This window comes from Vicugna pacos, chromosome 26, assembly GCF_048564905.1.
Source record: "Vicugna pacos chromosome 26, VicPac4, whole genome shotgun sequence".
Taxonomy (NCBI): Eukaryota; Metazoa; Chordata; class Mammalia; order Artiodactyla; family Camelidae; genus Vicugna; species Vicugna pacos.
Window position 1 is genome coordinate 23,113,587 of NC_133012.1, and position 26,950 is coordinate 23,140,536.

A 26,950-nucleotide genomic window follows, 5' to 3' on the forward strand; every position below is an offset into this window, starting at 1 on the left:
GAAACACGATGTTGATCTTACAATCTCTCCTTGTACGTGATCTATGTTTGTTTTCTTGCTGGGAGATTGTCACTGATATTCTTAAGTTTCTTTAGTGGGTTCTTTCTTCTTTCTTTTTGGAGCTTTACGAGCCAGCCGTTTTCAGGGTACATCTATCAGACACAGTTTTGAGTCGTGCACCGCACCCCGTAACTTACAGCAGCAGCTGTGGAGGAGTCCTTTGGAGTCCTTGCGGTAATAATTCATCTCAGGAGCCTGCTGTCCCTGCTTTTCTAGCCTTAGCAAGAGGACAAGTCTGAAGCATGTTCAGCCGAGGTCCTCAGGGTCACCGTCAAGAATGAGTCTCAGTTGCTCACTGTCCCTCCTCATCTCCTCCTTCACTTCTGCTTCCTAGGGTTACCTGCACCTGTGTGGTCCAGCGCACTGTTTTGTGGGGGACACAAACTATAACATTTATCTTAAACTGCTTTTCTAACCCTCTACAACCCTATACTTGATATCATTTCTATAAATACACGTTCTCTTTCTTTCTCATTATTCCTTCCTTCAAAGTCTCCTCTTAGAGAGAAGTCAGCCCTTCTAATTCTATCCTTTTATAGTGATTATTTTTCTCATATTTTGTTTCTAACTAAGCTTTTTGAAACATTTCTGGGAGAGTTTCTCACCTCAATTTTACAACTCACTAATTTTCACATTGCCTGGAGCTCATGAGAATTTTAATTAAAAAATGAGCTTTGAATAGCTGATGTAAGGTCTGACATAATATAATTTGTATTGTTAACATTATATGAAAAATAGTCATTTGTCAAAAAGAAAAATAATGTGATTTAATTTATTTCCTGTCAAATAGAAAATTATCCTGTCTCAATTTCTTGGGCCACTTAGAAATATTAGACCTCTATAATCACCATAAATTTTCCCATATCTTCAATTATTATAGAGATTTCAGAATTTTCTCACATATTCCATTATCTTCTTCAAACACTTGTGTGTGTGTGTGTGTGTATCAGCATTTACATGTCAATATCAGTAGATCTAGTTTAAACAAATTTAATTTCTTGACAGGTCTTTCTTTGGCCTAATAAAAAAAAAGGCATTATAGAGCATTATGTTTGAATCATTGTTTTATACTGAGATCTCAACTGAAAATATACTTGAAGGCAAATGCTCTAGCCACTTCAGGTAGTATATTATATTCCATAATTTTTATTTTTTCAAATTTGATACATTTTTACATTGCTAATTTTAAAGAGCCATTTGGAAACATAATTGTATAACTCTCCTTTAAAACTCTGGGAAGGAGAAGGAAGGAGCAGGAAAACACATGTGTAGGAAAAGAGACAGAGCATCACATACTTTGCCCTATGGCTTTTGAATAAAGTTGCTCATGAATTCGCCTCTCTATTGTGAACCCACTGCTGACTGTATCGGTAGCCATAACCTCTGGACTTCTCTATTTGTCATCTGAATTATGGAGATAATAATACTTACCTGCTTCACAGGGGTGGTGAGTAAATGTATTATATACTTATTTATAATACGAAGAAGAAAACTATGTATTAATAAAACCAAAACTATTTTGCCTATTATATTTTCCCTTTAGATATTCAAATTGTTTAAAGAACATCAAAATCTACAAAGGAATCTGGAAATAAATTGTACGTATAATGATTAACTTTGTTATACGCTTTCTATATATATACTTTAGCTATAAACATCTTTTCAAAAGATAAGTTCCTACACGTAGCATAGCGTTCACCTTAATTTTTAATACTTTTTCACTCAATTATTCATTGAGTTAATTCAAAGTTATTGGCCTTTGTGTGTTATAAAGCAAACAAAACATACAGTTTATATGTTGGGAAGTTTTATTTTTGTAGTGAATTATTATATAATGCAATATATTTAGGGTTTTATAGTCCCATTCAAAATGCATTCTGTTTTGTCATCATAATTGCTTAACATTGAATATTTAAATATGCCAATAATTATTTATTAGCTAAAAAGTGGCAATGTTTGACTTGGCTATCTTAACTATAGAAGGACTAATTAGACACAAAAGTGTCACATAAGCTTATTACCTAAAAGATATTTCACCTTGAGTCAGTTCTCATACTTAATTCAACTTTGCCATCCATCGTTGCACAATGCACATTATAGGAACTCAATATTTAGGGATAATTTGAAAAAACAAATGTATGGAATTTGATAAGAAATGTCAGGACTTTTGTTGTTTTGTCAATGAAGAGCTCATAAAAGAATTCCTGTCTGATTGATGTAAATAGTTAATTGAAGTAGCTTTTTCCATTTATATGATACTGATCTGAAGATTTATTGCTAGGTCACTGTCTCTTCAATTGCATTTTTCCCCATTACCTTCTTTTACTGCATTTCTGAATCATAGGTCATGCTATAATCTATTTCTATTCAAGGTAGTTTTTGATGAAACACCTCAGCATCATGATTCTGGCTATCACTGTTCTTTACTAAAATCTTTCAAGGACATGTTTTAAACCGGAGACAAATCCCTGGTGAAATCCCCACAACTCTGCTGTGCATAATGGCAATAAAAACCACGATTTAAAGAATGGCTCGTATTTACAGCGAGGTGCTTACACCATTCTATAAAGAGTATCTTGACACTGAATGTGTTACCAGCAAATTGTGCATGGGATAAACAGAGTAGATCACCTGTACCCCAAATCACTTTGCACTGTCTCCATCCAGGGAGCCTGTGGTCATAAGGGCTTCTTTATAATTCATATGCTTTAGAGTTGTAGGTTAGCATTCATCTTTAAAATGAGATTCTACTTAGATTTGGGCTGGTTTTATAGTTGGTCATACAAAGACCAACTTTTGTACCAAAAGAAGAGATTGGATGGGCTTTGAACTAAAATATCCAGGAGGCCTTAGTTTTTAACCTCTTCTTTTATGCATATACATCTCACCATTCTATTAATTTCAGTTCTTGATGCTGGTGGAAGCAAAGGTGAAAGTACATGTTTAGCTAATGGGGAACTGTATTTAGTTTGGTATAGAGTCACTTGCAGGGTACGTTAAATATAAAAAAATTGAATACAATTGTATAATTAGTTTGCTACTGCAAATTTTCTACGCAACTCAGGGACATGTTTCAAAGAGAAGGATTCTCAAGACAATTTCTATTGAAAACCTGCAACAATAATCTTTCTTCTGTATTTTCAGGTTAAAAAATGAGTTTCAGCTAAACATGTGCCCCACACAGGCATTTTCCCTAGTTTAAAAAACATACTTAATTATCTTTGGGATATTTCCTTTCAGATTTACCCCCTGAGGTTCATCCACTTATTCTATACTTGTCACAGAAAGGTCAGGTCTCGCTAGTGTTTGGGATATTAGGTTCCACTTAAAGAGTTTAAAAATCAAAGAAGAGAAAGAAGATGGAAATACCATTTTTTTCTTGTAAGATAGCTCTTTCCTTTTTATTCTTTAAGAATAAATTTATCTTAAAGTACAGATGATTTTCGTGTATTGAATGCTCAAGATTGGAATAAATATTTTCAAGCTCTGATATGAAATTATGTGTTACTGTTAAACAGTTAACAAGAGCCATCTACTGACTGCGAGAAACTCATTTAGCATGAATCCTCCCGAAGTCACTAAGTTGAAAAATAACACAATATTACTTAATAAAATTCATTTTTACTCATGCCATACAATTATAATTCTGTGCCAAATTCTTAGACAAAATATGGCATAAATTATCATATCACCAGATTTTCTAAATGAAAAACTAAAAGCTATTAAAATCAGCAAATTATGAATAAAAGATGTCAATGTTTAGGAAATACTCTTCAGCTTTCTTGGTTGCTGGTTGCGGACATTAGAAATGGAGTCTGGCCACATGTGAAGAAAATGAATTTAGAAGCATATGAAGCAGTTCACAGAATGAGAAACCTGGGGAAGCAGGTTCTGAAATCTTACTGGAATTAGACCAGAGGCTTGTCTCTAGGCACCAGCATGGTTAGAATGCTTTTCCTGTTGCTGATGCTACTGGATCTTAGCCATTGGGAGCCCTGTCCTCAATTCAAACAGAGCTGCAAGAAGAAACCTAACATGGGTGGCTGTACCCCATTTTGTTAGCTCTGACTCCACCATATGCCAGTGCCCCGATGGAGAGGAGACACCTGGAATTCTGCGATCCTGCCACCAACCAGATTTCACAGTGCGGCTTTTCTGACGGTTGCCGCATAACCTTCCTGTCTGCACAGAACCCCTGCTTCATGTGCCCTGTCTAAGCTGTGCTGTGACTATGCGTGAGGAAAATGTAAGGGGCCGCAGGTGGTCCCCTGCATCGAGGCTTTCCTTATGTCAGCCTGCCTCCTGGCCATCTATTTAGGTGCTTTTTAATATGCGCGATATCTTAATGACTTAATGACCCTTTCGGAGTTGCAGAGTCTTGCTTCTTTCTCTACATTCTACTTTTAAAGTTCCTTAACGCTCCTCAGTTTTCCAAACCTTTATATTCTCTATGTAAGAAAGAGAAATAAAATAGATAGAGAAGCAGGAGACTTAAACCATCTTATATCACAAAACTTTTTCATATTTATTGGAATGATACTGTTTCTCTAGACTTCCCTAAATATGTATTCCTAATATGTATTATTAACTACTTATTGTACATACTATATGTATATTAATTAAATATTATATGTAAATATGTTTTCTAAATATATATTTAGAATATATTATATTCTAAAGAAAGTTACATCCATGAATTCCCCATAAATAAGAATATTCTCTCCCATATGCTAATGCTTCATGACGCTGCCTAGAAGTTTATGCATGTTTTTCACTTTACATGAAATCATAAAAATAACAGATTCACACATTTCAGCTTCTTGAACTAATTTTTAAAATCTGTCTATTGTAATTGTTCCTTGCATCAAACAGAATCTTGAGAATGACATTATCTGTTCAAAGAGCTAATCTAATCATTCAGTACTCTCCAAATAACCTTTGGCAGAACATAATATACTCTGCAGTACTTGTTTTTGATTTTCTACCATATAGGGCAAAATCTGTAATAGAACAACATCTGATACCACTGCAGAAATAAGCACCTACTCCTGAAGTCCTGGAGAACACTTGCAGCTTCAATAAAAATCTACTGACTTAGCCACCATTTCCAGGACAAAAACTTCTCTAATGACCTCGCAAAAAAATTTAAACAAAATCTTCAGGAAAAGTATCAGTGTCTAGGAAAAACTTTTCTCCTCAGACCTTGGAGAAATAGCTCATCTAGATTCAGGCGCAGAACAGAGATCCTTTTATATGACAATAAGAGATTCAGATGCCTTGAAGATTAGACCAAATTCTCCCCAGTTCCATGTTCACTCTCTCATGGCCGGTGACATCTTCAATTAACTGTCAGATAGCAGTACAATTTTATCCCTTAACATCGATCAGTCAGTCACCTTGTAGGTTTGAAAAATTATCTTATGACTAAGCTGGGCTTTTAGTGAAACCATGTCATGCGTAGACTATTGTTCTAAGGATGATGAAGTTAGGATTTTCAATTACTTTACAATAGATGTTTCTGTATATTTTCTCCTCTAAAGAAGTGGAGTGAAAATCCACTGCCTCCTTCCTATGTGCAGACTAGGGCCATATACTTGCACACTTCCTCCCCAAAGACACAGTACAGCGACTATAAAGAGAAAAGATGCATTCTTAGACTCATTTTTAGCTTTGTATTCACAGGTACCACTCTGTGTTATACTCTCACGTGTGATGCCCGAATGGTCCTTTAAAAACAAGTCAAATCACATCATTCCTCAGATTAACATCATCTGATGACACCTCCTTTCACACAGAGTAAAAGCTAAAGTCCTCACAGTGGCCTCTTTGTGAGCTGCCTCATCCCCCCCTGGTCACCCCTTAGACCTCATCTTTGTTGTTCTCTCTTGTTCTCATCACCGCAGCTACATCTCCGCTCTTCCTCACTCAGGCATGACACGGCCTTAGTGTCTGTGCCCTCTTCCTCCAGATTCCTCGTGCTCATGCCTCGTGATCATTCCAACATTTCCCTTCAAGTGCAGGATCGAAGATCATCTTATGATCTTACCTTCTCTTGGTAAGCACAGTCTCTACTCCACCCCAATCACTCCAATGACTCCTTTCTTGGCTTAATTACTGTCCATTGAAATGTATCACGTTCTAATATACCATGAAACTGAGCAAATTTTAATTAAATAAACTGAAATTTAATTCAGTTTACCAAATTAAAAGAAAAAAGATAAACATACTCACCATTCTAGCACTCAGCAGCCATCTAGTTGCCAAGATCAAGAACTGGTGTCACATTTCAGAGGTTACTTCAGGGATCCCAGCCACAGGCAGATACCCAGGAGAAATCCTGCACACACAAAAATGGGAGACATATACAAGAATGACTTCAGCAACACTGCACAAAACAAAACAAAACATGTAAAAACCTCAAGCAAGTGAGTCTAGGAACGGACTGTGACATAACACAGGACCACATGGCAAAGTGAATGAACTAACAGGCCATGTGGGGAACAGGGACAGCTCTCGGTAACGTAACCTACGTTCATCTAAATAACAGAAATTTGATTGCCCCGTTTACATAATTTTCCTCAACTGCCACCTTCAATAAGGCTGAATATTTCAATAATTTGTGAGAACATTCGGTCATAAATTGGAACACAGATATGGGTTAAAAATGAACTTTCCACAATTTTTAGAAAAATACTTAATTAAGAAAGATCTATTGCATTCATTCATTCAGAGAAAATGGTTATCTTACCTACACTCTTTATATGTTCTGTCCCTTTCTATACTCCAAATCAGAGTCTATCTTCAGCAAGGGTAGAGGCACAAGCCAAAACAGCTCATGGCATTTGGACGTGGTAAACGTTTGTTTTGGGGACAAAGAGCAAGAAATTTTGAGGAGCGCTTTCCTGGGCCTGAAGGTCTACAAGTTGTATTGAAGCATCATTGAGGGCTGAATCCCCAGTGACAGGAATACCCGTGTGATTTGTGAAATATGTGTGTGTGTGTGCGTGTGTGTGTGTGTGTGTGTTTGATCGTTTGATACATGGGGTTTTCTTGATCTTTGCTTAAAGGGAATACTGCCTTGAGCATAAGTCACTACAAATCTGGGCAGCTACACTCTATAAAGATAATTGTATCAGAAAAATGGTAGAAGGAATTAAGGACTCATCTCCAGGGATGTTTTTCCCATTCCTTTCGATAAAAAGGGGGGTGTCTGCCAAAGAACAAAGGAATCATTACATGGAGTCAGGATCTATTTTTGTGCTCCTGCAACTTGACCTAAGCACACATTAAACACTTGAATTCAATTTCTGGCTTTCGTTCGGTTGTGTGGTGATCCCAGAGAGACTCTTCCACTGACTAAATGACAGGAAGCAAGCTAATGTCACTGCTTTCTTTGGAAAGAGCAACTTTTATAGTGAAATTTGATGGGATAGAGGAAGTCAGTGGTAATAAATTATTCAAGATAACAATAGTCTTAGGGCATGCATAAGTTATCTATTTAAATGGAACCCCATCGCTGAGCTGCATATCAGAATATGGTTAACTTTGTGCTTGGGGCTGAAATTAGCCTGTTGTTAAGGTTAAATAACCCTTATGTCACTTTTCTTAACACCATATATTTTTCAACTTTTAATCTATCATTATACAGGCTCACCAAATTGAGATACACTCAACGAAGTAATTAAACTAATATATCTTTTAGTACCCTGCATTGTTAGTCAATACAAAACTACTTTACATGAAGTCACTGGTAAAATATATCTTCAGGCAAATTACAAGGTATATGTAACAGATCAGATTTCTGAGAGCAATACTTTAATTTGTCCTAAAATTCCACTTTGAAATTTCCAATTAACTCTTCTGTTTGACCTCTACCTCAAGAGGTCCAAGTAGAAAAGCCTTCAAGGCAATGGTTAATTGGATACATGCTTTCTAAGTTAGAAGTTTGAAAAGTATTTTTATAACTAATTCTTTGGAAGCAGACATCTATATTTAACTAAGATATTTTAATCTAATTTCTGTGTTTCATATTATAAATAACTGACCTTCTTTATGGTTTTCTCTTTGAAAAAATTGATTTTTAGAAACCATGTCATTTCAATTAAGAAAAATTATTAAATGTTTGTCTTCTGGTTTACAAAACGATTCATATTAAAAAGCAGGAGAGGTTAAAAAGCCATCCCCATTGTTAATTTCTCTCAGGGTTTTTTTTCCTGCTGTTTTTAGAAAAAAAATTCTAGAATGAATAAAAGTGTTGTTCATACAGTTATTAACGGGCATACTGGTTTCATCATGACAAATAATCTGGTTAAAGATTTTACCACAATGATGGCATAATAAGTGTATGCTTTGATTCAGTTTCTAATTCAAATATCAATTTTAGTGGAGATCATTAAAATTGTGTATATTCAGATTTAGAAAGGATATTTGTAGATTAGGAAAAGAAGAAATCAATAAAGTGGTGACTGAGACTAAGCACTGAGCCTACAATGCCGTAAAGCACGGAAGGATGGTAGTGGTTTGACTAGAAGCTCCAGAGGAATAGAAGGGGTTCATGTTAGATTTGAGACCAGAGATAGTTTGAAGGTGTGAAGCTGGGATGTGACTGCATCAGCTCTCAGTAAGTAGCCTGTGGCTACTGAACTCTGAGCCTAAGAAGAAAGCAATACAAAGATAAACAGTAATTATCAGCCATCACAGAGATTCTGCCTATAACATACGGCTGTCACCATGAGACTGGCAAAGTATAATATACCAGGAAAGTTCCTTGAGCAAGGCAACCCCATAATCTCTATCTGTGTAAGACTGGGTGAACAAAGAACAGAATGAGAAAAGTAAAAGTGAACCAAACAAGTAAATGTCTTCCATTTGAAATGAGTATACAAAAATAAATAGAAAGCAAAAAAATTGAAATGTGATTGTATGAAAGATAAATTATGAAAAAACAGCATGTTTGGCTCATGAATTATAAAGAAAATTTAAGTATTTTAAATTTATCTTCAAAGAAATAAATGAAGAAATCACATCCATAAAAAAGATGAATTGATGAAATAAAAACACAATCAAATGAAGCTAGTTAATTGGACTATGAAAGTGAACCAAGTCAATTTTTTCTGCATGAAAAAATGTAGTCTTTTGAAATTTAAAAATGTATAGGAGAAATAGACTCTAGGCAGTCTAAAAATAGTAAATTGGAATATAAAATTTTAAAAAATCATATATAATCAAGCATCAAAAATAAAAAAATGATTAAAATATTTTAAAAAGCAGGTAAGAGGAAGTCAGATAAATTCAGAACCTAATATTTTTCTGATAAATCCAAGGAGAGAAGATGGAGAGAACAGCAAAGTGATATTCAGAGTTAAAACTCAATATTTTCAACATGAGTATTTCTCTTAGAAAGGCATGATGTTGAAATAGCACTCGGAATATTAATAGGGAAAAAATTACATACAAGCAGCCCCCTGTTGAGAAACTAAACACTAGGACTAAAGAAGTGTTTTTAAATATCAGGAAAATAGTCAACTAGTGTAATGTTAATTTGGCTTACAACAATGTTTTTACAGCAGCAATTAATGCTGGAAGGTAGTGGAGCAATATGTGAAAGTAATGAGGAAAACTGATTTCAAGTAGAAGTAACTAATTTGCTAAGCAGTCATTCAGGAGATATAATAGTTTTCACTTCCTTCCATAGCAAAGTGACTGGGACAATTTGCACCCTCCACTTTGAACAACTAAAAATCCAGATTTTCTATATGAACCAATGGCTCTCAAGACATTAGACATCAGGCAATGAAGTACAGGAATCCCTCAGAGACAGTAAGTGAACAAACAAGGTAAGTCATATGGCAGTTGTTACCTGCATACCTGTCTTTATTTTTTAAAGATGTTATGAAAAGAGAGAATATAGAAATACTGATATACCTTATCATCCGAATTGCAAAAGGAGAACAGATAAAAATTGAAGACTACTCTGTCACCTGGATGAGGCATTTTAACTTATGAAATTTACATTATTAACTTATTAAGGAAGTATTTATATCAGCTGGAAATGACATACTCTTAGAAACGTGATGTGAAATTAGGCTTTTCAAGGTGTATAAGCATAATCCAATACATCATCTGGTCATAACTTTTTCTCTATAGTTGATGAAATTCAATTATACTATAAAATTACTTATCGTCAATATTTATGATACATATTCTTAATCATCATGAACGTAATATTTCATATAAAGAATTTGGCAGAAATGTTTCTGTAAGTACTCTTTGAATTGATTCATATAACAGAAGGATTCCTATTTGATATTCTTCAAATTCATCAAAAACATTCATTTATCTGAAAGTCTGGATTTATGAAATATACAATGTAAATATTTAAAGGATTAAGTGATAATTCATGTATTTGTAGAGATTCTGCCCATTTTACAGTTGTATTAAACTATTTACAACTGGTTTATGAAAACATTTTAAAAAAAAGAGGAAGAAATTATCTTGTCTCATGCAATCTGCGTAAATTTTAAATAATTGATAAATTCTTAATATTTAAACAATAATTTTAAACATTGGAGAAATGTAAGAGTTCTTATCAGGCAAAATTTTTCTCATTATTTTTCCAATGGTTTTGTATCATGAGATTAATCAATGGCTAATGTTTTAGAGATTCAAAAGACCTTTTTAAAATTTTTGATAGAAACACTCCTCACTTCAGCAATATATGTATTTTGCTCCTAAAAGCTTTCACACACACAGAGCTGTCTCTCATTATGGAAATGTTAACAGCTGTAATCATCAATGGTGAAATACCTTTTACACATTATTCATTAGTAAAAAATTCTGAACTCTAACTTTCTTTTGTTAAGTAATCAGAATGACGTTCATGGATGACTGGAAGTATTTTAAGTGATATCTTCCATATTTGAAAAATAACTTTTTGTGTTAATAATACAAGCTTAGTGATGCCAGACAGCTTTAATCATGAAGCCTTTTCAGCAATGAGACTACTCAATCTGGGACCATGATTTTTCTGTCTCGATCCATAATCATGAGCATAGTTTTGGAAATATTTTTGAATAGGAAATGGAAGGTTGAGAATAAGCACACATGTTATAATGCTTAAAATAGTGTTAGCACACTAAGAAATAAATCTAATATTCTGTGGAAGTCCTCTGAAGCCTAATTTGTTTTATAAATGGCTTTGTATTCAGTGATGTTATTCTAATTAAACAGGAAGAAAAGTTTGGAAGATCTTATAAAGATACAGTTAAGAATAGTGAACTTTGTGTTTTGATACTGTGTATTGAAGGAAAATAGAAATAAAGTGGTAAAACAAAGGAGGCAACCAAAAGTTACCATCAGCAAAAATGATTTTGTTGTCATTGTTCCAACAACATTGAGAAGGGTTTCCAAGGCTCATCCTTGGTGAAACTACTTAAGTATTTCATTTTGCTGGCAAAAAAGACAAAGCCATTGCAAATAATATTGGCTTTTCAAGAGTTAAGTAGAATTATCTTAATTATGCCACCAGGGATGATGTAACCAGACTGGAGTTGCAGACAGATTACAGCTTCTGTTTTTTGGGCACTCAGTTAAATGCCTTAGCGGCTGTTCAGAGGAACCAAATCATAGATCTTCCTCAGTCTGCATCTGCACTGGAACTAATGATATTTGAACCTAGCAACCCCCTCCTCCCGAGGTTATTTTGTTTGATTGACCAACACTGTCTGGATAGAGCTGTTGAATTGGACAGAGATCTGACTTAAATTCTCTCCAGGGTAAAGAATACAGTGATTTTGTGATCCTTTGAATGCTAATTAGCTAACCTGGGTGTCTTCCTTATTTCTACATGAGGGCTATTTCCATTTTGTAGGGCATTCTAGAAAGGGATTTCAAAGTGAGGAACTTGTGTTTGTTCGAGGAGAAGGATTCTGTATGATCCAGTGCAGTGATGAACAGAAGGGGATAAATGGTACAGAGGAGCACTTCACAAGGCAAGCCCTCAGAGAAGTGAAGGGCAAAGGAAAAACGGGGATGAGATTCAGAGCACTGGTGGAAAGAGCATTTGGTCCAGAGAAGGGCTGTCTGCTCATTAATGCACTTTTGGAAGAACTGTCCTCTTTGTGAGAGTTAATGGTGCATCTCTTTGCCACATACTAGCTTTGAAACTTTTAGCTCACACAACTGGTGTGACTTTGGCAAGTTACTCTCCTTCTGAATCACTTTATCTTTAATAAGGCAGGATTATAGTGCTAGCATTATCCATGTGTTATGATGAGCAATAAAGTTTACATATTTAGAGCGCTTCAAACAATTCCTAGTCTGTTAGTAAGTACTTAAATGCTATTTATTATTTAATTATCATTGGGTTTGCTTCTATTCTATGTTTTGTCTTCTGTTGTTCACGTATGTGTATGGATAATGTCATAAAGCAAATTGCTCAATGTTAAGGTGCATAGCTTGATGAATGTATGTGTACAGCCAGGTAACCACTACACAGATCACAATAAAACACATCTCCATTATCCCTAGGTATGTTTGTTGCACAATCATTTTCTATATGATACCAACAATTTTAAATTCATATATCCTCCTGGATTTTTGGAAGTTTTTAATCATAGGGTGGAGTTCCATATAATGTTAACATTTCTGCTTTACTCTTTATTTTGCTTAGTATTAATACTCATGTATCAGCATGAATTTATTAATACATGCCTAATATAATCCTATTTAGAATTTATTTTAAATGTTTTGTTTCAGGCAAGTCTCTTGAATTCAGCATTTCAGTTTGTTTCTAATATGTCATTTGTGCTTTCTGTTTTTTCCTCTTTTTCAGTCGATCTAATCTTGAGGCTCATTACTGTTTTTCAACTTATTTCCACTGTAGTTTTAAGCAACTGCCCCCATTAATTTTTATTGGTTGTTTGAAGGGGAAATCTGTTTTTGTTTGTCAGATCATGTCTCTATTTTGTGTTTGTCTGTCCTTGTTCTGTTCTTGTTCTTGAAAGATGGTTTCACTGACTACAACATTCTAGGCTGAAATGTGTTTTCCTTCAGCACATTAACGATATAGCAATTCCCTTCACTTCCCTTCTTGCCCTTGAAAATGCAGCTCTTAGATTAATTGAATTTCCTTTGTAGGCAGTCTCCTTTCACCCCCAACTGCCTTTAAGACTTTCTCTGCATCTTTGGTTTAGCAGTTTTACCGTGTTTTGCCTAGGTAAGTAATTCATGTCCATCTCTTTCTTTCTTTTTTTAATCATCAACATGATTAAGTGGTATTCCTGGATCTAGTCCCTCTAACATCTTATTTTTAAATTCAAGATATTTATATGTGAGACCAGTTCATTGTTATCATTCATCTTTTCCAAATATCCTTTCATTTGTAATTCAAATTAAATATAAATATTTCATAATCTGGTATTAGTATTTGAATATTACCCTATTTTAATGTCTGATAATTTTTATATGTGAAGTCATTGCTTGTCTGTAATAGTGATCTTTCATCTAGAGTTTCCACTGGTTCTCACTCATGGTATCTTAATTTCTTGTGTAATTGGCAATTTTTTAATGTGAACGTGGTATTATTAGAATTTTTCTGTAATAGCATTGAAATCTGTATTAGAGTTGGGTTATGTCAGAGTTTTTTGTTTTGTTTTGTTTTGTTTTGGCTTTCGCTTCTGTCACCTGTGTGGAAGCAATATTATTCTAATATAAACTTAAATTATAATGTTTGTGATACTGTTGTGTGAAATAAGGCTTTAGATCTTTGTGATGGATTCCTTGTAAACATGAATTCCCAAAGAAGATATTCTTATCCCTTCATATACCATCAATATCAAGGCAGGAACATTTCCAGCAGGCCTCTAAGAAGCACTACTTAATATTTTAAAATACATGAAGTCTTTTGGACTGTAGCAATCATTCCACCATATATATATATGGAATATATATATATATATATATATACCAAATCATCCTGTTGTGTGCCTTAAATATATATATAATTTTTATTTTAAAATATATAAGTGAAAAAAATATTTGTATAGCAAACTGCCATGAAAGAGTCTCTCTCTGTGATGGAGTGCTATCCACTATGTTAACGATGATATTTCCTAGAAATGTGTAGATACTGATAGGTATATAAGGAATAGATAAACAAGTTTACACTATACAGCACAGGGAAATAGATTCAAGATCTTGTAGTAGATAAAAGTGAAAAAGAATATGAAAATGAATATATGTATATTCACGTGTGACTGAAAAATTGTGCTGTACACCAGAAATTGACACAACATTGTAAACTGACCATAACTCAATTGAAGAAAAAGACAATCAATCAATCAATCAGTCAATCAATAAATATGACATTTCCTTCTGGGGTGGAGTTTGTGAAGGGTTTGCTTGCAGCCTCTAAAAAAGATTTGGTGTTTCCTCGACTCAAAGATTCTCAGCTGTGATGTAGACTCACGGTGTGTGCAGCATCCATCTGGACCCACCTCTGTAATTTGAGTGCAAAAGGAAGTGATGTGAATGGAAAACTTTTGTTGTGTGCTATGTCCTTTGTCTCTGACTCCAGAGTCTCACGTCTTCTACTAGTATCCACAAAACCGTATACACAAGAGGGGTAAAACCTAAGATACTCCGCAGTTCTTGACAAATGACATTTAAGACTCTTGACAAATATATACGAACCATTACAGGTAATTACCTCAGCAAAATTATTATTGCTATTTATAATAGGCTATAAACAAAGGGCCTGAGACTCAAGTCATGAAAATGAACTCACATCATCTGGGTGTGCTCTACCGTGGTAAGTGAGTGTTTCTTTTCATCTAGTCTTCAATATTTCAAATAATTTAAAGATTATCTATCTATCAATCTATCTAATTGTTTATAAAAGTATGTAGGCAAATTAATTTTAACTACCTGACACAGAAATACTGTCCACCATAGAAATAGGACCTTAGTGGATTGGTGCGTCATTGATAGTACTGGGAGTATAAGTATCATTTCCTATAAGAGGAATGAGTTAAATATTGTTCCCTTACTCCAGCAGGTAAATTTTATGAGGGGACTTAAATAGCTTTTGGAAAAAAATTCTGAGGTGAACAGAGAGCTTATGTCAGATGAGTCTGCTTCTGCTGAAATAATTTTAACAGAAATATTTTTTGACTTGTACTCAAAATAAAATTTTTACAATAGTGAAGGGTTGGATTAATAATGTGAGGGAAATACACGTTTTAGAGAGAGCCTATGGGAGAAAATCTACCTTCGAAAGACTATCAGAACTAAATTTTGTGAAAGGTCATCAAATTGGGATGACAAATTTAGTAACTTTAAATTCAGAATGGTGTCTGCAGTCACAGCAAAGTGACATGTCTTTTCTTAGGTTATATTCATGGTGCAACTTGTTAATTAACTCAAAAAGCAAGAGCTTATGGCAACAGGTTTAGGAAATAGAAGTTCCCTGGGAATTGTGCCAAATTTTAGTTTCAATTCTTTTATTTTCTTGTATTTTTTCTTCAAGGCAATGAAAAATTAAGATATGGGGCTAAAGCAAGGCTTTGGAAAGTACTTCAGTAGCTGTCCCTGTGAAATGTAGCTCTCCAACAATAAAACGTCTTGTACTTGTACCTTCTTTTTCTTCACTAATAAACCCAATTATCATTTAAGCCGACATATTTAATCATCTGTATTATCTCACAAAACATATTCTACAGCCTAACGATTCCTAGAAGGCAAAAAAAGCCCAGTAACAACAGTATCTCTGACAGCCAACAGCTGGCCAACGGCAAACAGCCACGAGGCCATGGTGCTTCCTCTTGATCATAAACAGTTTCTAAAGAATATCAACAGCAATTAGACCAACCCATTCTGATCACAGTAGAACAAGAAAAAAGCAAGATAACTCTTAAATCACGTTTGAACAAAGAATCAAGGACACTGTGTCATCATATAAATAATCAAACATACTCCTCTTTCAGCTAACATGTAGACTATTCTCATTTCAGACAATGACCCTAGCCACACTTTTGTCTTTCCACCTCTTGATAAAAGTTATTAAGATATCCAATCTCCTAATTGCTACAATTCTCAACATATCCCAATAGAGGACAGACATCTTTTTCTTCGAATTCTACTAAAAACTACTCAAAATAAGTCATAAACATATAATAAATTACCTCAAAACACTCTTTTATTGAGACACTCCAGTATTCCTTTGGTAAATTCTTCTTTCCTGTAGCAAGTTAATAAACTCATCTTTGTTTGACTACACACGTCACTGGTGTTGTTCGAACGATGGGCTTCAACAAAACTAGAGTTTCTGCCTATATGTGTCTGAAACCTTTGTTGTCATGGACCAGAGCCTTTGACTCAGTAATAAATAATGCATACATCTGAGACTTCTTGCATCTCTCCTAGTTCAAAGGGAAGGCCACCACTTCCATAACCTGAAAGTACATTGCCTGGGTCCTGGTTATTTCATTGAGACTATCAGAGTTGGTCTTATTTTGTTTGCCTCAGCAATAAATAAAATGAATATTCCTTAAGAATGAAATCTCCATTTAAAGGAGATATTCACTGAAACGTGGACTTTAAATCTGGGTTACATTCATATCTCTGTACCATTGGTAAGAATTTCCCAAATCCCAGAACAGAAAGGGAAAATTTTATTGAAAATTCAGATTTGTCCTTGGTACCAGAGCTGAACTTCTCTCTTCACTCTACCAATCTGTCCATTCTTTTGGCACAGCCAGAGGATACAAACACTTTACTGAAAACAGCTAGTTGGCAAGGCCATGGAAGTGATTTAGAAGTTAATGAAACTTTAAGGAGAAAAACAAAAACTCATTTTTTAAAACGGAAGCCTGTCAGTGTTGTAAATAAAAGAGTTAGTGAAAAATTAGTTGTCACATCCTTGCTAAAAGTAAAGAGAAATATTAAATTTATAATTTTTTATGTATGTTTCCTCCTCTTTAAATTTCTTTCCTTTAAAAGTTTTAACTCAAAGGAGAAAAAAAGAGTTCAACTGTGATTCTTTTTTGCAATTATGGCCTTGGTTACTAGGTTTCAAAATAAGATGAGCAAGGCACTCAGATTTGGCAGGATTCAAAGAGCCCTTAACAGTTGGTTATTAATTTAGAGGTTTATAAATTACATTAAAATAATATTTCATATAATATTTGAGATAATAGATATCCAATTAGGCAAATTAAAGTAAGTTAACGATATTGATTCAAAGACAGCTCTATTTTTCTTCCCTGGTTTTACTATATAAAATAATGTAATCATAATCTTTTACTATGACAAGAATAGAGTTAAATTGCTTCTGAACACTTTCTAAATTATACTAATTTTATGTCAAGTATGCTTTAATTATTTTTCTTATGTATAAGATTTCAAAGTGATGTAAATTTGTTTAGCTATATGTAATTTTAGTAAAGATTTTGAAAGAGTTTAAACTTATGAAATTCTCATAGTGACACAAATAAAAATTAAAGTTTTAGTGAAAATTACATATTCAGGTCATTTTGCTGACTTTAAACTTTTGATTAACATTAAATTGAGTTAATTAAAATATAATCTTAGGATATCTTTACATTTCTAAATAAGAATAAGGAATAAATCACTTATCACTGAACCTAGTTATAACTTATTCTGATCTAGTAGGGAGTGTATATCATTTAAATACTAAAAATCTTTATTGTGCTTTCCTAAAATCAAACTCCAGAGTCAAAATAATAAAATTTTTTTGATCTCTTTTATAACTGAACCATCTTCGGGTTTCCTAGAATGACTGGAAAGTATTACAAAAGATACTCGCTTTCTCACCTAATAAAAGAAAAAGTATTAAAAGTAATTACATTTGTTTGATGGGATCCAAGTTTTATTTAATGAGAGACTATTGTGAAAGCCCTTTTGTTTATCAAACTTATAATAAAACAATTGACAAATCAAAAATATCTATGAATTTTTTCATTTCATTCAGTCTATCAGTATTATTTATTCTCATCATTATATAAAGAAAATTGGGGCAGTCAGGTTGAATAAGCTCATAAGGTAGTGAGAAAATTGGTAAAATTAGGTCTGAAATTTGTGTGTGATAGTCTCCTATTTTCTGATATTGTCAAGAAAGTCATCTTTCAAATCTGGTAGATGGTTTTGCATCAATAGCTACTTCTTTAATTAAAATGTAGCCTTTTAAAAAGAAAGAAAGAAAGAAAAAGGAGTCATGCAGGAGTGATTTAAGTCCAAGATAGAATTCAAGATGGATTTGAAATGTGCATTCTGATCAAAGTGTAATAAAACTGAAAAAAGATTAAACTGTAAAAGCAATTAAGAATTGATGTATAAAATATTCTTTTATTTTGATCCTGTTATATGTATATCATTGTGAAGATTACTATTTGTATACAAATGTAGGAAACACATTGTTATGATCCAAAATTCAAATGACTACAATTTCAAAAATCTTTTTACACTGATCTGCCCTCTAATTACATTGTGATGACTTTATTAGCAATTGCTTTACTAGCTGGTGAATAAATGCATTCCCAAAAATAAATTTTAGAGAAATTTAAAAATAATAGAAAAACTATAAACTCTTTATAATATTATTTGGCAAGGTCAGTGATAATTCAAGGCTAATTTTTCTAGGAATAATTGTCATTAATGCTTTTATGTTTTTATTTAAGAGTCATGAATAAATGTTTTAAGTATGCTTATTTTTCTTTTCTTCTCACTTTGTGTGTAATGGTAATGTTACAATAACTTAGCTTTTGTTTTTAGTGGAACATTATTTACACTTTGAAAATACTTTAGAGGTTATTTAAGTTTGCCAATTAAGACCCAAATCCTAATGGTAATTTTTGTTCCGTTGCCAGAATAATTAATGCTTGCCTTGACTTGTCTGTGTCTACTGTTCTTCAAAGTCAAACACTGTAAAGACAGCAACAGTCTGTCATTCATTAACACCTTTGAAAACTATAGTGGCACCACGTGTGCCTGTATTCACTTCACTGTATCTGCTAGCCTGACTGAGTTACTGAGTTTGCTCATTATTATGAAATTAGTAATTTAGCATTTCATTTTAAAATCAGTCAGGTTGGAAGCAGTAGAGCCAGAGTCTGATGAACAGATTAATCTCTACTCTTTCTCCTGTATGGTCTTAGATGTCACAGGACTTCTAATGCAGAAACCTCTCCTCAGTGGGTTCAGTATATCTGCCCTTTAACTTTACATGGTGGTTGAAAAGATTAAAATATTCAAGATATTCAAAACCTGTAAAAGGTAACAGAGCTGTGTGCATTCTATACTTAAAATAACTAACCCATTAAAGTAATAAGTACGTTGCACTCTAACAATGTGCATTCCATGACAATAAGGAAAAATACTCTCTTATCCATAATTAATAAGTAACAAGTTGCATGTATGTAAATATATATAATACGTATATATATGCTAATGCACATATATGTATACACATATGCACAAACATAAGGATTCATATAGCACACACCTATATAGATAAATAGACTCATAGAGATCTATGCTTATAAACATTTGTATATGTGTATAAAATGAATATAAATGGCTAATAAAAAGAACGAAATTCTGCCATTTGCAACAATGTGGAGGGACCTAGAGATAATAGGCTTAGTCAAATAAGTCAGACAGAGGAAAACAAATACTCTATCTTATTACCTATATGTGGAATCTAAAAAATAAAACAGATGAATGTATATAACAAAACATAAACAGACTCACATATATAGAGAACAAACTAATGATTACCAGAGGGGAGAGGGGAGGGCAAGCTAGGGGTAGGGGATTTGGAGATACAAACTACTATGGATAAAACAGAAAAGAAACATGGATATCATATACAGTGCTGGGAAATATAGCCATTATTTTGTAATAACTTTGAATGGAGTATAATCTATAAGAATATTAAATAGCTATGTTATATATTTAAAATTAATATAATATTATAAATTGAGTATACTTAAAAATAAAGAAAAAAAATGTATAGCTCATTTAATTGACTATCCATAAGGAAAAAAACACATCTTGATCACAATATGGTATCATAAACAAAAGCTAATATCAAATGAATTATAGATCTAAGCATTTTATATCTAAATGTGAAGGTTAATAAATTTCCTACGAGAAAATAAATAAGAATACTTATATGATCATGAGCAGGGGAAGATTATTGAAGGGAAACCCATAAGCACAACTCATTTTAAAAATGATGATTTGATCTTTATTAAGTTGGAGAAACCTGTGTCTCAAAAGATAGACGCTGAATAGCAAACAAGCAAACTACATTTTTGGGGAAAAAATGTATACCTCACAGAGACCTCACATCTACAAGACCTCTGAATCAATAAGTAAACAAAAGAAAATCCAACAGATAAATGGCCCAGAGACTTGAAAAGTTACTCCATGGAAGATGATGTAGAAGTTGTAAATCAACATGAAAACCTGCTTAAATAATTTCATTATCAGATAAATGCAAATGAAAACATAACAGGAAAACACTATACATTCACCAGAAGGGCTAAAATTAAGAGACAAAAGCATATGTTGCTATTAACAGTGAGTGAGACACTCTCATACACTACTGACGAGAGCATAATTTCATCAAAGTATTTTAAGAAACTGACACTATCTACTATTGCTGAAAACACATGTCCTATGGCCCAGCAATTCCACTTCTAGGTATATATTCAGCAGAAATGTGTATATAACTACCAAAAGACACATCAAAGGACATTCACAGCAGCACAATTTATAAAGAACCATACACTGGAAACAACCTAAAGAGTCATCTGTAAGAGAACAGACAAACAAATGTCCATATGTTCATACAGTAGAATACTAACCAGCAATGCAAATTAACAAACTGTTAAACACAACAAACTGGAAAATGTCCAACAAATGTTCTCTTAAATGAACTATATGGAAGGTTACTTCATAGTCTAATATATGTCATTTTTATAGCAAGTGACTAAAAACAATATTCATTCTCAGAAAGGAAACATGATATATAACCACAGTGTTATTCAGATCCCGTGCATTTTGTATTTTAATTGTCTAAATCCTAAACCATTAAAAGAAAATATTAGTACTATGTGATAAAGTTTCTTACTTCCATAATCTTTTGTAAAATTTTGTTTTATTCCTTTGAGTTTTTGTTTATTGACACTACATAATGCAAAGCATAAAGAATATTATATATATTTTTTTGTGAATGCTATATTTCTTCACTAAAGAATGAAATTCATTTTTATGGCTTTTTGTGTTTCTTCTTTAAAAATTACTTTGAGATAACAGTATATATGGTTAATATTAACAAAATTTCTCTCTTTTTAGTTGCATTTTCTTGGTATCTTTTCAACCCACCTTTGCTTTACTATCTTTTGAGTCACATATTTTGAAATTTGTTTCCTATCATTAAGATATGGTTATACCTTTTTCACCCTCTCATAATTAAAAAACTAAAATGAGGTTTTTGTTCATCAAGAAATTAAATCTCTACTTCCAGATTGCAGACTGAGCATGTCTACCAAAAATTTTTCCTCTAAATGTCTCTGAAATGCCAGAAAAAATAATACAAGTGTATAATATTAAGAAATTAATAAACCCATGATGATGTCAGAGCATACTAAATTATACCACTGATGGAACTGAAAATGAGTGGAAATTTTAGCTGAGATTTGGTTGAAAAATTTTGCAGAGTAGAGAATCTTCCACCTAAAACTTATAAAATTAAAGCCATCTTAGACAATAGATATTCTTCCCACTAAGGAAACAGAGAAACTCCAAATATGCCATTAACATATTAAAATATGCAGAAATAATTGTGGGAACCTAATTGTTCCCTAGGTTAATTCTAAAGTACATGTATGTAGAAAGTCTCCTTCCCTGTGTTTACCTGCCTTTAGAAAGAGTTGCTATTAGAATGAAGCCCTCAACTCTAATTTGGGATAATTGCATTGAAAGCAAAAGAGATACTAGTAACTGTGAATAACTTTGCATTGCTTATGTGGTGCCAGGCAGTACGCTTAAGAGATTTATATAATGAGGAATCCCAGAGGTTAGAAAAGAATAAGTAGACAGATGTGAACACATACACTTCTGTCAGTGAAACAGTGTATCTAGATTTAATGCTTAGGTTACATATTGGCAAAACATATCTGCAATTTATGCAACGGGATGTAGATTTATAACCATAATTTAAAATGAATTCATAAACACCAATAAAGAAAAGCTATCATCCCCAAATAAAATATAAGCAGGAACAAAGTAGGAATACAAATGGACGTTAAGCTCATGAAAGCTGATTAATCTTTCCATGGTCAAAATAATAGATGGAAAGCAATGTGTCATTTCAGGAAATAAAGTTGGCCACATTAAAAATTTTTGATAATACCTAGTATTTGTGATTAACTTGGTAAATAATAACTTTCTTACATTGATGTGAAGAAGATGGACTCTTGTTCTACTTGTTAACCTCGAGTACAATTAAATTTTCCAAACATAAATTGTGTTTACAACACATGAAAAGAAGCAATAGGTAAAAATTTCCAGTTAAGTTGGAACTTTCTTATGTTCTCCATCCAAAACCTAAGTGCCATGTGATAGTTTAAATGATTTTTTGAAACCCTTAAAATCCATCCAAGCTATTTTTTTTTAATCACTGTGGGTCAGAAACAACAGAAAGACCCAGCATTAATCAGGCCCAGTGCCACAGCCTGCTGAGACCTGGCTCCAGCGATGGACAGAGGCAGCTGGAAGGCAACTTTGGAGCAGGAAGAGGAAACCAAATCCAAAAAAGACCCATGTTTGCCCATTTGGGAGGTAGATGTATATGTGACAATGTCACTCTCCTTCCTTTTTTTTTTTTTTTCCCTTAGAAAGAAATAATGGTCTTCTAGTCACAAAAATTGTTTGGTAACACGGACTTAAGTACTTTTTTGGTTTGTAACTTTTTGTGACTAATATATGACTTGGAGTCTCAGTGCCTCCTTTTCGAAAGCTGGGGTTTATACAACACCCAACACATCAAATTTTCATGTGGAAAATTTTAGATTCTAAAGAAAATGTCTATCCCAGAATCTTCACACAGTGAGTACAGCATATAGATTAACCATAATCATGAATCACTAAACTCAGTCAAGAAACAAAATGTGATTCTGAGGTTGCCTTTTGAAATTTTTAAAATTTGGTTGACGTTTTTGTGATACCATCACAGAGCTCATCACTAAGCAAAATATTTGTATTTGCAGAAGTAGAGATACACAGACAGAGAGACAGACATAATCCTTTAACCTTTAATACACTTCCATTAACGTAATTCTAATTCCAATTCCAATAATACAGCAAACTAGAAAATCTGAAAAAATGTAGTCCAAGAAAATTTCTCAGATACCTCAAATTCTGAGCTCATAAGAAAGTAATAGAAATTCTTCCTTTAAGGGGGATAAAAATACTGCTAGAAATCCAGAAATCAAGCTAGACCATTAAATACACTTAAATACTCAAAATCAGTAAATTATATTTGGATTGCTAAATAAGGAATACTCAACTAAAGGCTGTTAAGAGAAATTAGATGCAATAATAAAACTGAATTTGTATTTAAGAAGCCTAGCAGTGATACCCTGAAAAATATTCTGGGTAGTTACCTTTTCCCACAATTCTATATATGACAGAAAATCAACAATATTTCTCTTTTTTAAAAAGGCTAAAACAAAGTGTTGCACCACCACACCACACATTTTATCATGTATATATTTTTCTTAAGAATAGTAATGGCCATACAAGCAGAGGTGATGTGAACACCAGGGCAGATAAGTTCCATTATGCTCTGGTGATGAGTAATTCCAAAATCTAAGTGTCTTAAGCCACTCTTGTAAATGAGCTACATGTCCATTTCTGATTAGCTGAGGAGTTCTGTTCATTTAGGGACGGGGCTGAAAGAACAGCCAAAAATTCAATTGTTGTTGGCAGCTCTGCCAGAGAGAAGAGAGAGTTTAAGAGGGTCTCAGATCAGCAATTAAATGCCCCAGCCTGGAAGTGACAAATTTCAATTATGGTCACAATTCTCTGACCAGATTTAGTCATTTATTCCTCCCTCAGCTCAGAAGAGCCACACGCACAATCTCATCACATATTTAGAACAAGGGAAAAATGAGAAATATTTATCAAAAGCAGGAATGACTACCATAACAATTTGATGTATTTTGTTTTTTATAAAGCTGTCAGCCTCAAGATGTGCACAACAAGACAGTTTTGTTCATGAGCGACAGATGAAAATATGGTAAATACTGGTGGCTTTCATATTGATTTAGTTTAGTCAGTGAAACAAGTGTTTTACTGTTCCATGTCTTCTGTAAAATCCATTCTACTTTGCAAATGGTATACTGTGTAGTGAGTTTTTATTTTTGATCCTATAGTGCAAAACTAATAGAGATAATTGTATTGTGAAACAAAGGAGTTTGTCTCAACATTTAGATAGCCCTTATGCAAGATACAGGACACAGGGCTTCATTAGTTCTTCCTTTGATATACTGAATTATCTCTTCATGCTCTTATTCAAAAATAGTGTTTCCTAGACTACAAGTATAATGAACTCAATTATTTAAAACTTTCCAGCATCTACAAATTTGCAGCAAAGTAATGTTAAAGAAAAATTTATTCATGACACTTGTTAAAGAATGGTGAGGTAGATTTTATTCAGAAGGACTATACTGATTAATACAGGGATCGCTGCATTGGAGTTTTGCTTTAGGGGAAGGAGACTGGGCTTAACTTTGAAAACTACAAGAAAAGGATAAATTTATAGCCAAGGAGGAAGGGTGGGAAGGAGGCTGTCAGTGGATGGAAACTTGCAAAGAAGAAACATTAAGGTTCAGTGGATGGAAAACAGCAAAAGAGAGATTGTGGCTAAATCGACTTACTTCTAATAGAATGCATTCTGAAGACAAGCCAGGGTGACCAGTTATCACTCGGGAGATGGTGGAGGATGAGGAAGCTGATCAGATGTCAAAGGTGATCAAATATTGAGCATGGAGGATTCTGGCTAAACAGACTTAGCAGAATTCTTATTAAAAGTGGATGATACAGAGAAAAAAACAGGCTTAGCTGAGAAGAGAATTCTGAGGAGTCTCAAAAGAGAACACGATCAACAGAAGTAGGCTGAGGTATGACACAGATATTGGCACTCTATGATAGGAAATGTAAAATATCATTCATATATAAAGACACAAATGGTAAAAGGTGAATGACATGCAAAAATCAGCTGAGTAATTTTAACAGAGGGATGGAATCTATAAGAATGAAATGGAGTGCTAGAAATGAAATTAGTAAAATAGATGAAGAATGCATAGTAAAAGAGATAAAGACAGACTATTTGAAGGCCATGACATAAAAAAAGAAAGTGGTGAACTTAGATAGAGATCATTAGAAATTATATTAATTGACACCAAAAAGAAAAAGTAGTGAAAAAAACAGAGCAACCAAGAATGTAGGAAAGTAACAGGTGATCTAACATTAACATTATAGGAACTCAAGAAGCAGAATGCAGAAGAAGGTAAACCCAACCCAACAAATCAAAAAACCCTGATGGAATAGTTAGAAAATAGCTAACAAGATGAAGATGTCAATCTGAGCATTTCAATAACAACATTAAATGCAAATGATCTCAGCACATATTAAAACCTGAGACTGTCAGATGAGGTAAAAAAGCAAGACCCAAGTATGTACTGTCTATAAGAAACTCACCTTAAATATACAGATAAACACTGATTAGAAGTGAAAAGATGGGAAAAGATATATTAGGCAGACAATAACTCAAAGAAATCTGGGCTATTTAAATATCAGATAAACTAGATTTCAAAACAAGGAATATTATCACTGACAAAAAAGGCATTACAAAATGAAAAACAGTTCAATTTTCCAATAAAAACATAAACATCCCATGCATATATGCATCTAGCAACAAATCTTCTAAATACATAGAACATAGACTGACAATACTGAAAGGACAGACAACTCCACACCTGCAGCAAGAGAATTCACACTCCTCTCAGGAACTGATAGAATGAGTAGGTACAAAATTAGTATGGCTATTGGAAGACCTGAACAATACTAACAACAAAGTTCCCCTTATTGATACATATAGAATATTTAACAGCAGCAGAATATACATGTTTTTTCAGGTACATGGAACATTCACCAAGTGTAACTATATTCTAGGCAATAAATAGAAATGAAAATATATATATATAGATGGTATCAGCCATGTCATTGGATCATAAAGGAAATAAACTAGAAATCAATAATGGAAAGATATTTGGAAACTCCCAAATAATTTGGAATTAAATAACACATTCTAAATGATCCGTGGGTTAAAGATGAACTCAAAGGAAAATTAAAATATGTTTTGCAGTAAATAACTATGAAAATATAACATCCAATTTGTGAGATAAAGTTAAAGTTGTGCTTAAAGAGAAGTTTTTAGTTTAAAAGCTAAAATTAAAAAATGAGAAAGTTCCATCTTAAGAAACTAGAAAAAGAACAAATTAAAAGCACAGTAAACAGAAATAAATAAGTTTTAAAACCCCAATAAAATGAAAAACAGAAAACAATAGAAAATTAATTGTAACAATGTTGATTCTTTGAAAATCAATAAATTTGATCAATCTCTAGTCAGATTTACCAAGAAAAATGACTGAAGACACAACTGATCAACATCATGAGCGAAAGAATTATCAACACCGTGAGTGAAAGAGAAGACATCAGAATGGATCCTGTAGATACTAACTGAATAATAAAGAAATCAATGAATAATTTTAAGTCCCTCCATTCAACAGTTTAGTTGAAA

General features: G+C 33.2%; 1 long non-coding RNA gene across 3 annotated transcripts in view; it reads right to left on the reverse strand.

Annotated features, from left to right (window-relative positions):
• The window catches only part of LOC140689511 (uncharacterized), a 193,885-nt gene that overhangs the window by 29,531 nt on the left and 137,404 nt on the right, over positions 1-26,950 (reverse strand). For all 3 annotated transcript variants that reach the window (XR_012064545.1, XR_012064547.1, XR_012064546.1), the window contains one exon: positions 6,292-6,397. This is a non-coding gene — a long non-coding RNA (uncharacterized lncRNA). The remainder of the gene's footprint in view (positions 1-6,291; positions 6,398-26,950) is intronic.